Source organism: Mixophyes fleayi, chromosome 3 (genome assembly GCF_038048845.1).
Source record: "Mixophyes fleayi isolate aMixFle1 chromosome 3, aMixFle1.hap1, whole genome shotgun sequence".
Lineage (NCBI taxonomy): Eukaryota > Metazoa > Chordata > Amphibia > Anura > Limnodynastidae > Mixophyes > Mixophyes fleayi.
This window is the reverse complement of record NC_134404.1, coordinates 247,912,497-247,925,045: the sequence shown is the minus strand read 5'-3', so window position 1 is coordinate 247,925,045 and position 12,549 is coordinate 247,912,497.

Below are 12,549 nucleotides of genomic sequence, written 5' to 3'. Positions count from 1 at the left end.
CGCGGTCTCCATTTATAAGCAGAGGCCGAGGTCTGTTAGAGGAAGATTGATTGTATTTGCTGGGAGCAAATACAATCACGACTTTTTGCAGAAGAGAACAATGGAACGTAAGGGAATTTTTAAAAATGGTGGTAGTTTGAGTCGGAATGCCACTGGATTCTCTTTCTTTTCAATCATGAATGGCCCGATGAATCGGGGACCAAATTTCCTGCAAGGTTGCCTCAATTTGATGTTCCGTGTGGACAACTACACACGATCTCCTGCTTTCAATACACATGGACCATGATGGCGATCAGCGAAGGCTTTAGACCTAAGAGAAGCTTGACACAGAGCGGAATGTACCTTCTTCCAAACGGACTTCAATCTGGCAGTAAAGGCAGGTATTCCAGGATCACCAAGGGAAACAGCAGAAGAGAAGGAGTTAGATTTTGGGTGGAACCCGAGATTACAGAAGAATGGGGAAGTGTGTGTTGCAGAATGGTAGGAATTATTGTACGTGAATTCCACCCAGGGCAAAAGAGAGGACCAATTATCGTGGAATTTGGAAACATAGATGCGGAGGTACTGTTCCAAAGACTGATTGGTCATTTCCGTCTGCCCATTCGACTGAGGGTGGTAAGCGGAGGACAGACTGATACTAATTCCTATGGAATTACAAAAAGACCTCCAAAATTGTGCAATAAACTGTGAACCTCGATCTGAAACGATGTTCTCTGGGAGGCCCTGGAGACCGAAGATATGGGTAATGAATAAGGTAGCCAAACTTCTGGCATCTGGCAATTTGAGTAAGGGTATAAAGTGTGCTATCTTGCTGAACCGATCAACAACTACCCAAATGGTGTTATGACCCGAGGACAAAGGGAGGTCGACAATAAAGTCCATAAAAATATGGGTCCATGGCTTGTTTGGAATTGGCAAGGGTAGAAGTTGACCTGGAGGACGGATTCTGGAAGACTTGTTCCTGGCGCATACTGGGCAAGCGCAAGTTTTCTGCATCAGAAGACAAGGTGGGCCACCAAAGCCAGCGGGAAAGTATTTCTATGGTCCTCTGGATACCGGGATGACCTGCTGAGTGGTTGTCGTGGCATTCGATGAGGGCCGACTTCCTCAGATGAACTGGGACAAACAATTTTTTAGCGGGTGTCTGAGCTGGAGCAATTCTCTGAAAGCGGCGGAGTGTTACTCCGAGATCCTGAGTTAAACCAACATGAATGGAGGTTGAGGAAATTATAGATTGCGGGTCAGGAGGCTGAAGATGGGATGCCATAAAACTCTGTGAGAGAGAATCAGCTTTGATATTCTTTGATCCCGGTCGATAAGTGATGAGGAAGTTGAACCGGGTGAAAAACAAAACCCAGCAGGCCTGTCGAACGTTAAGAGTTTTGGCGGTCTGGATGTACTGAAGATTTTTGTGGTCTGTGAGGATGGTAATACCATGAGCTGCTCCTTCTAACCAATGCCGCCATTCTTCGAGGTCCCACTTAATGGCCAGTAACTCCCTATTCCCAACGTCGTAGTTAATTTCTGCAGATGAGAATTTCCTGGACAGAAATGCACACGGGTGTAATTTTTTACTCTTTGAGAGAGAATGGCGCCTCCTCCTACATCTGAGGCGTCTACTTCTACAATAAACGGAAGCTCCGGATCTGGATGCCTGAGGACGGGTGCAAATGTGAAGGCAACTTTAAGGGCAGAAAAGCTTGCCAACGCCTCCGAAGACCAACTAGCTGGGTCTGCGCCCTTCCAGGTGAGGGCAGTAATAGGAGCCACCAAGGAAGAAAAGGAATGTATAAACCTCCGGTAATAGTTGGCGAATCCAAGAAACCTTTGGATCGCATTGAGGTTAGTAGGAAGGACCCAGTCTTGAATTGCTTGGACTTTATTAGGGTCCATGGAGAAGCTAGCTGAGGAAATGATGTAACCTAAGAAGGCCACCCTAGGGATTTCGAACACGCACTTCTCCAATTTTGCGTAGAGGTGGTGTTGATGTAACCTCTCCTAGACTTCTCGGATGTGTTGGAGGTGCTGGGGCAAGGACTGGGAATAAATTAAAATGTCATCTAGATAAACCACCACGGTCCTATCCAAAAACTCTCGTAAGACATCATTGATTAGATCTTGGAAGACTGCCGGGGCGTTACACAATCCAAATGGCATCACCAGATATTCATAATGCCCAGAGAGGGTATTAAAGGCCGTCTTCCATTCATCTCCCTGTCTGATGCGGATGAGATTGTAAGCGCCCCGTAGGTCAATCTTAGAAAAGATGGTGGCAGACTTGAGCTGGTCGAACAGAACAGAAATTAAGGGCAGCGGATAAGTATTTTTAATTGTGATCTTATTCAATCATAATCGATAATCGATGCAGGGTCTCAGACTGCCATCTTTCTTAGCCACAAAAAAGCACCCAGCGCCTACAGGGGATTTGGAGGGGCAGATGAACCCTTTCTCCAGGTTCTCCTCCACGTACTGTTCCATGGCCTGAGTTTCAGGAGCAGACAAGGAATACAGACGCCCCTTGGGCAGTTTTGAACCTGGCACAAGCTCGATAGCGCAGTCATAGTCTTGGTGAGGCGGAAGCGAGTCAGCCTTCTGTTTAGAGAACGCATCACTGAAGTCCTGGTAGGGTGCAGGCAACAATTCTGGACTAGGCTGCAGGATTCTGAGAGGCAGGGTCAAACAAGACGTAGAGCACTCTGGACTCCAACGGATAATTTCCCCTTTTTTCCAGTCAATAAGGGGGTTATGACTGCGAAGCCAAGGATACCCCAGAATCAACGGAGCAGAGGGACAGGTAATTAGGTAGAATGAGAGTTCCTGTGTATGGAGGGCTCCCACAGACAACCGAAACATTTGAGTCCTTGCGAGAATTCTACCCCCAGGCAAGGGGTTACCATCCATCCCACAGGTGGCAATGCTTGATCCTAACTTGATATCTGGAATGTCAAGTGTCTGAGCCAAGTGTATGTCCAGGAAGTTACCTGCCGCTCCACTATCAAGAAAGGCTGTCATATCCATGAATTTATCACAGAAAGACCTAAGCGCACCTCTTCGCCTGCACTTAGGCTTTGGAGTTTCCCGACTTGTTGGGACAAGAACGTACTAAGTGACCTGGTTGGCCACAATACATACAAAAGCCTAATGAGCGTCTCCTGGAGCGTTCCTCTGGAGGCAGAAGATAAGCACCCAGCTGCATGGGCTCAGAGGAATCAGGAAGGGAAGCACAGGAACTGGGTGGTGAACCAACAGGTATGGATGATTCCCGTTCAGTCTTTCCCTCTCTGATTCGACGGTCGATTTTAATGACGATTTGTATCAAATACTCCAGCGAGACGGGTACCGGATACTGGACTAAGGAGTCCTTAATTTGCTCGGTAAGACCTAAGCGAAATTGACATCGCAGTGCTGGATCATTCCAGGCACTATCGGTGGACCATCGCCGGAATTCCACACAAAATTCTTCAACGGAACGACGTCCTTGCCTTTACGTCCCGGAGATGAGACTCAGCTGAGGCCATCCTGTCTGGGTCATCGTACAGTAACCCTAGAGCCTGGAAGAAGGCATCCACGGTCTGCAAGGCTGGACTGGTTGAAGGAAGGGAGAAGGCCCAAGACTGAGGGTCGCCCTGCAGTAGAGAGATAACGATCCCTACCCTTTGCTGTTTAGAACCGGAGGAGCGTGGTCTCAGGCGGAAGTACAACCTGCAGCTTTCTTTGAAGTTGCGGAAAGCAGACCTACTTCCAGAGAACCGGTCAGGTAAGTTCATCTTCGGCTCTGGGGTTATGCCAGCGGGGCCTTGCTGAAGCTGCAGGTTTCTGGAAGCCTCTTCTTGGGCTGCCAGATGCTGGGATAAACCTTGCACGACTTGAGAAATCTCCTGGATCTGGTTAAGGAGAACCCAGAGATGGAGTGATTGACGGACAGCAGCGTGGAGTTCAGGCAGAGTAGATGCCGGCAGCAGACAGCGTAATGTACAAAGTAAACCAAGGTCAGAGGTCACAAGCACAGGTTCGGAATCCAGGGACAGGCAAAAGGTCAGGGGCACTGGCGGAGGAGCAGAATCCGTTTTTCAGGCAAATGGTCAGGGTCAGAAGCGTAGGTTCAAGGTCCAGAAACAAGCGAGGGTCATACACGGGAAGTCTTATCATAGGTTTAACACCAAGCACAGAGAAAGCTAGCAGGCAGCAGAACTGTAAACAGGACTCTATAACCGGCAGTGAGGCTCAGTCCTCACTGCCTTAAATAGTACAAGGAGCCAATCAGAATAGAGCCCTACAAGTATCCACAGGAGTAGCCTAATTGACAGTAGTTCTGGTGGCCAATAATAATGCAGAGCTCAGCTGCATAATAAATAGCCCAAACATAGACAGCCTCCTTCAACACCTGACATAGCCATGATTGGCTCTATTCTAACTACCCCTGTGCGCGCGCGCGCGCCTATTGGCCAGGTGGCCGAGAGCCGCAACAGGGAGCCTGGAGCGTCCCGGTTGTTGCCCAGACAACCAAGACAGGGAAACCGGAAGTGGCGTCTCGGTCGTCATAGCGACGGCCGGGACGCCAGCAGGGGACACCATAGAGTTGCGGCGGCCGCGGGCACCGCCGCGACTACTAACAATCATGTAACCTTAAATATTAGGTATGTTTATGAAAGGTGCCTACATTACCAGGCACATTTAGAAAACATTACCAGGCACGTTTAGAAACGTGGACGATTTGAAAAAAAACTGTCTAGTTGTAACAACCATAAAGAAAAGGGACATGCACTATATGACAATATGGAAACCGGAGATCTGAGGTCAAAGATAACATTTAGGGTACAGTAACTTAGAATTTGATGATTGTCTAAAAAAAATTGCAATAAATTGAGTAAATACATTAGTCTACTTACCAAAAAGACAAGCGTCTCCATGTGGCCTGGCACCCCCTTGCCTCTGTTGTAATCTGCTCCATATCCCCGATTGCCTAAACGCAATGGAGTCATGGGTATTCCCACCCCATCTGGCAACCAGGTTACGAATCTGGAGAGAAGGGTCACATATGGCCTGTACGTTTATCGAGTGGAAATGCTTCCTGTTCAAAAAAGCAGAAGCATCCCTACTCAACGGAACTAAGGCCACATGGGTCCCATCTACTGCCCCTATGACCTGCGGAAAGCCTGCTATGGTGGCAAACTGCTGCTTACTCCACACAAGGGACTATTTGAGTGGAAGATGGATAAACTGTGAGAGCCGCGAGAGGAACGCCCTTAGTACAATCTTCAGCATGCGGCTGAAGGTGGCCTGGGACATACCTGCCGCGACCCCCATTGTGGTCTGGAATGATCCAGACGAACAAAAATGCAGTACTGCCAAAAGTTTGATCAAGGACGGTACTGCTGTCGGGATGTTGCGCATTGGCTCAAGGTCACTCTGCACAATGGCCAGGGTGTTCAAGATGACATGCGGAAGAAGCCGATTGTAACGGACAACCTCAGCATCTGACATCCCAAAGAGGCTGACACCTGGCCTTAAGATACGCTCCCTAGGACGGCAATGTTGTACCAGTTTCTGGTTTGGACGTTGGAGGACCAGCCTCCTCGAGAGCCAGATTAAAGTCCAACTCCAGGATCGCCTATATGTGTGACAAAAGCCTGAGTTTACAAACGGAAACATTAGGTGAAGCCTTTACAGCTTGCCATTTTCACTGTAGACTCCAAATATGAAACCTATACTTACAAGCAGATAACGATTTATCTTTAAGCTTGTTTTTTGCAAGTACAGTCAGTAATTATTGAAATAGAAAAAAAATTATTACCATCAATACTCAAGCCCTATTGAATGAGCAAAGGCACCACATCAGAGACCACATCACCATAAAGATACCGAAATAGAAACCCAACAGAGTGTGTGCCACTGGATACTTACCACACCCAAACACAAAACTCACTTTGTGCATATCCCAAACATTTCAGTAAAGTTTATAACCCAAAAACAGGTAGGTAGGGGGAGCAGGGAATAAAGAGAGGCAAGAAAATAGTGTCTAAAATATTTTGGGGGGGGGGACCACACACTTTACTCAAGCCATAGTTAAAGAGCAAGGACACCACATCACAGACCACCTCACCATAAAGAGTCAATACAAAACACTACAGACAAAAGAGAGGGTGCCACTCGATACTTACCACACAGCCAATATACTCTTATTAATATACTATTAATAGATAATATTTCCTTTTTCAACTCTAATCAGTTAGGAAGGGGGAGCAGGTAACAAATAGAGACAAGAAAAGGGAACACAAAATCAAGCAAACAATAAATAATTCAGTCTTGATGCAGTCCCTCTTCAAAATATACACAGTGCAATAATGTGGAGAATTCAAATTAATTTAAATGACTTTACTCCTACCATCAAAAATCCACTCTAGAAAAAGTAATGTAAACCCATTTCTTCAGCAAGCTAAAAGTTACATTATCACTGGCCTTTCAAACAATAAAACACATTGCATTGTTTTTTTTAGCTAATAAAACATACTTCAGGTTGTGTAAGGTACTGGTCTAAACCCCTATAAACAGCATTTGTCCAACTGGCTTGTACTCACCCAAGCCACTGAAACTCCCAACCACACTGAAGTGCAACAAAGGCGTTTTTAAAAAGAAATCTGATTACAGAATTATCTGCCGGTGAGTACGCCGCACTGCGAGGCCGACGTAAGACACAGGTGCGTTTAGAGAGCGAGTGTGTTTATTTTGGCATATAAAACCCATCATGCATATTTTTAAATTGGATACAAATTGTGGTCAGTGTATGTGTTTTGTTTAATTACATATTGTTAAGCCTTCAGGGATATACAATATTCTTAATCTATATGATATTATAAAGCATATTTGTTATATTCATTATGTTATATGATATATATTATCACAAAAAATTGGATTATTATAACTATTTTTATATTGTTTCCCTACAGTTTTCACTTTATTTAAAACATTTGTTGGCACTAACAATCAATAGGAATTTAAATACTCAGGAAACTGAGATTCACAATAGAGAAACTATTATAAATAATAATAATAAAAATAAAAACTATAAATATATAAAAATGATGAAATTTAAAAATAAATATTAAAGATAATAATAACATAATAAAAATAAAATAATAAAAATAAAAAATACAAATAAAAATAATAAATAATAATAAATAACTAAAAATTAAAAATAAAATTAATATACTGCTTATAGTTTAACTACAAAAATGACTTTGGTCTCTTATACTTTTTTTCTAGAAATTCATAAACTTATTTAGACACATTTTTTTATTTGAAATTTCCTGGGAGATTTCCTCCTCTTATTTACTACACATTTTTTAACTTTAGCTAGATTATATATGTATATGGAGGGAATACATGTGCAGAAATGTGCATGAATGATTATATACAATCATTGTGATATATAATTGTGATCATTGTTATACATTTTATAATACTCCAATAGTATAATAAATACTGTATAAAAAGCTCTTTCGGACATCATCTCTATGACCTAATTTATAATGATACGCCTGAATATAGCATAACCCCCTTTTTGCAAACTTTTATGTGTATGTTTGCCAAAACCCTAATATCAGACAATAAAAACCTTGTGCTTGGAATACGATCTCAAAAGATGAAAAGGTTATGTTTAATTATCACTCGAAATTAAAAGTATGAATGATCATATGAAAGGAAAGCATCGGGATGAACAACCAATCAAAGGAAACTTAACCATTTCTTACTGATTGGCCATCTATAGTTTAAAAACCCCGCTCGTCCGATTAACGGTTTAGCCGTGGGAAAGCTAATTGTCAGCGAAACGCGCGTCGATTTCACCGATTACACTAGACACTACATGTCCTGGTTATTTGTCAGTTGCAGTCTAGATACCAGCTAATAATAATTGATCCACTAGCACCGAGAAATAATCATTAGTTAAGCTGCATATTGTCAGCATTTCATCCGCTGAATTATTTTCGACACATTGCTTATTTGTATTAGCGCTTAGAAGCCAATCATGGGCAGTTAGCTGCTAAGCCACTTTTGGAGCAGTGTATGTGGATGATAAACTTTGAAGCACTATTAGGAAATATACTTCTGGTTCTTATAATATGAACTAGATTCATTTTACATATATGAATTACTTATCCTGGCAGTACTCTTATCCCGATGATTAAGAATAAATTATCAGACATAGAATAGGATAGAAGACTAGATCCTAGGATAAAGGATCTACCAGTACCCTAAACTATCAGTTCCTTGTTTTTCTGTGTGTAGTTCATCTCAACGTTTTGTTACAATTGTGACAACAGTTGCAACAGATGCTAATTTATATGTTACAATATGCAATAAATTTGATATAGATACGCTTAACTCGATTGCCTGAGATTTATATCTAGCTATATTTTTATACAGTTCAACCACGCAATTGAGTTCTCTAATTGTAATAGCACACAAGTGAGAATACGTTACGGTTGTGTTTAATTTATACGCTGGAGGTTTATGTCTAGTCATATAATTCCAGTTGGATTACAAAATAAAACTCCTAGTCTGCAATTGTACACAATTGAGGGGGATGCATATATGCAGTGAGATGTACATATAGGCACCATGTTCACTTGGTTGTACTCAAGTACATGATTATTCCTGCACCCCATAATATGTGATATAGAGACGGATAGGGTGTAATCAGTTTTTATACACCAAAAAAATTTTTCATTTTTATTTTTCTGGACATATTTCGCTGTAATTTTTATTAGATATATAAGAAAGGTTAAGTTTTATTATTTTCTCAAACTACCCAACATAAGTTGAAACGTTCTGTCATTTTTTGGAGTGATTAGTGCATCGCTTTAGAACTACCCTCTTTCCTTTTCCCTTTAAATTCGATATTTATGGGTTGGATGCACCCCTCGCTTAGGAATAATATATAAGGATATAATTAACAAAAAAAAAATCCTATAAGAGGGTATTTTTTACTCTGTGACAATTAGTGCGACCTTTCCCATTTCCATTTCCCCAATTCTTAAAATTAATAAAAACTCATAAAGGAAATAACAAACATTGTTATGAGAGAAGTTGCTGCTCGGCTTTTCATTCTATGCAATTTCATTCACATATTGTTTTCGCTGCTTGAACATTGGCGTAGCGTTTAGACAATCCCCCTTTGAACAGTTGAAACGTGAGTTCGAATCCTCACCAACACTCTTGTCTCTGTGGGATCAATAATATTCTTCCCATATATGTATTAAGGTCCAAATTGTCTCGGGTGTAAAAGTACGCTTGCTTTAAGTTTGCTCAAATCATCCGTGAAAATCTCAGAAATTATTTTTGAACATTATTAGTAGCATTTGTTAGATATTTGGTTACAAACACTAGCAAAGAAGTATTGACACATCAACCAATTTACATAGCAAAAAATTATAATTTTTGGTTGTAAATAAAAAGTTGGTTTTTTTTATACCAAAATAAAAAATGTTGGAGCTCCATATAAGATTTTTGAGGGGCTTATTCCGGCAGCCGGAATGGATGTGGAATGCACTCAGCAATCCATTCCAGTATATATTAAGGCAAGTATAGCAGATAACTGGAATACATAGGTGGGATCTCCAATCAATATATATATATATATATATATATATATATATATATATGCAATATTATAATATGTGTACTAGTTGTTCCACATATTCCAGAGAACATATCTGTGTAGCATAAGAAAATGCACTATACAGGCATAGAGAACACAGCAAGCTTTACTCCAGACACACCAAGCAACAGAGGGCGCTATAGTAAGCTGAGTCATTCCGGCATTCCTGCAGTTCAGGGTTTAACCAAAACCCCAAATCTCAGCACCTACCTGTTGACACATCAACCACTTTACATTGCAATTTGTTACAATGTTGGTTGTGAGTTAAAAGAGGGAGGGTTTTTAAAAAAAATATAGCCAATGGTTAATGTTCGATATATATCACAAATAAATTTAAAAAATAAAATAAAATGTGAAGTGTGTTAACAATGCTTTTTGAACACTTTAAATTGTTGTGTTAGCTAGCTGTTTTGGATTTAAGCAAGTACCTCAGCTGCATTAACTTTGAGCAAGGAGTTGACAACATTCTACTTAACTATCCTACAAGAACAGAGGGAACGCCTACTCTTCTCAACTTTATTTACAATCTCCGCCCACTCCACACCCACTCTCCTCCCATTCCCATCCCTTTTTTCTCAAGTCGTTAGCCAATTTCGCAAATGCAGTTGCGATGAAATTTGCAAGACGCTTCCCCTAAGCAACGGAGTAACTCATCTTGCTGATCGGATTCTAATGGTTTCCACTTCGCATCCCCCGTTACTGGCAATGTGCAGAGGCGATTATCGTATTATCCGCAAAATGCGTTCCTTGATGAATCAGGCCCAGTGTGATTGCCGACAGTGAAAATGCAGACAATCCCACTGCCGCCATTAAGAGGGAAATGCGAGCGGGTCTGAAAATAGAGCAATTAAAAAAAGAAGGGGGTCCCCCCTATAAACACTATTAACCCTAGTACTGTCAGGTCACTGCTGGTTTACGTGAAATTGAATGGAAGAATAAAGCGTGGGACACTCCTCCCCCCAATTTCATGAAAACCAGCACTAGCCCAACCAGCCAGGGTGGGTGGCAATATATCTTGGGGACACGCGGCAGGGGTCCCCCTGCCATAATGACACACCAACCCCAGGCTGTTCAGCACTGGGCTGGGTTCTCTGGGATGAACCAGCCCAGTACTGAACGCATTAGGACTCTTCCTACACCCCTGGGGCAGTCGGTATTTGTGCAATATCATAAAAAATTACAATGAAAAAGTATAAATCACCATTTTAGTTTGTGGAACTACAAGTCCAGCCAGCGTGGGCTGCCATTTTCATGAAATCGGGGGGACACCAGCACTAGGGTTAATAGTGTTTATAGGAGGGGACCCCAAACTTTTTACAGTATATGCCGGCAGTGTGATTGTCAGCATTTTCACTGTCAGCAATCACACTGTCAGCATCTTATATATGTTGAAATTTGGGCTGTCTGTATTTTTTTACATGTCGGTGTTTACAATGTTAGTTAATTCCCTCTTGTCAGTATTATAAGTATCAGCATTTTAGTGTCAGTATTCTTTGTGTCTATATTATTTGTGTCGGAAATATGATTACCACCCACTGGAGGATGGTTCAACTTGCATTAGATGAGTCTCCAGAAACCCCCCCCCCCTTCCTCCGCGGATCGGTCGGGCAAAATGCATGTTTTGAAACATGCCAAAAAAATTTTCTCTTACAGCACCGCTGCGACGCTTTTGTCACAGTGCCGCGGCTGCTGTATAACTCCTGTTCGGCGAGAAGGAGCTGCTGCGCATGCGCGAGCGCAGCAGCTCCTCCCTTGAATATCCGGCATTACTGGCTGGCTTCCCTGGGGCACGGTAGGGCTATTTCTAGTGTCACTGCAAATATTAAATAATAAAAGAGCTGCAGATACTGGCCACAATGAATCTGATATAGTTTTTTTAATAATGGACCAAAGACTCCATTTCTGGGGAGCCTGCAGGGTATGCAGAGGTGTGTTATTGTATATAAATATTGTATTATAGGATTAAAAAAGTAGAGGATTCCTCTACTTTTTTAATCCTATAAAACAATATTTATACATAATCACACAGCTCTGCATACCCTGCAGGCTCCCCAGAAATGGAGTCTTTGGTCCATTAATAAAAAAAACTATGTCAGATTGATTGTGGCCAGTATCTAATTTCACCCTGTAACCCAAAAACAAATATATATATATATATATATATATATATATATATATATATATATATATATATATATATATATATATATATATAGTCCAAACTTCTGTCATGTTACTAATGTTTTTTATTTGCTTTTTCTGTTCGTTTTTTTCATGTACATTAGCAATGTTCGTTTTAATGTGTGTTATCAATGCTATTTTGATGTGCGGTATCAGTGTTAGTTTTAATGTGTGTTATCAATGCTATTTTGATATGCAGTATCATTGCTAGTTTTAATTAGAGATGAGCGCACTCGGATTTATGAAATCCGAGCCCACCCGAACGTTGCCGATCCGAGTCGGATCCGAGACAGATCCGGGTATTGGCGCCAAATTTAAATCTGAAACTGAGGCTCTGACTCATAATCCCGTTGTCGGATCTCGCGATACTCGGATCCTATAAATTCCCCGCTAGTCGCCGCCATCTTCACTCGGGCATTGATCAGGGTAGAGGGAGGGTGTGTTAGGTGGTCCTCTGTCCTGCTAATGTTTTTTTTATTTAAAACTTGCAACATAACATTACATATGAAACAATAAAACCAATAAACTTTACTAAAGGTGGCACCAACCTATATTAAAAAAGACCAACTGAAAACAAAGGCTGATTTGCCTAACTTAACCGAAAGTCCAGAAGGGCTATTTGCCCAATTCATAAGTCCAGTAAATATAAAAGGATAAAATCACATAAAACAAGAAGGTGCCACCATACAAACAACAAACCCAACTCATAT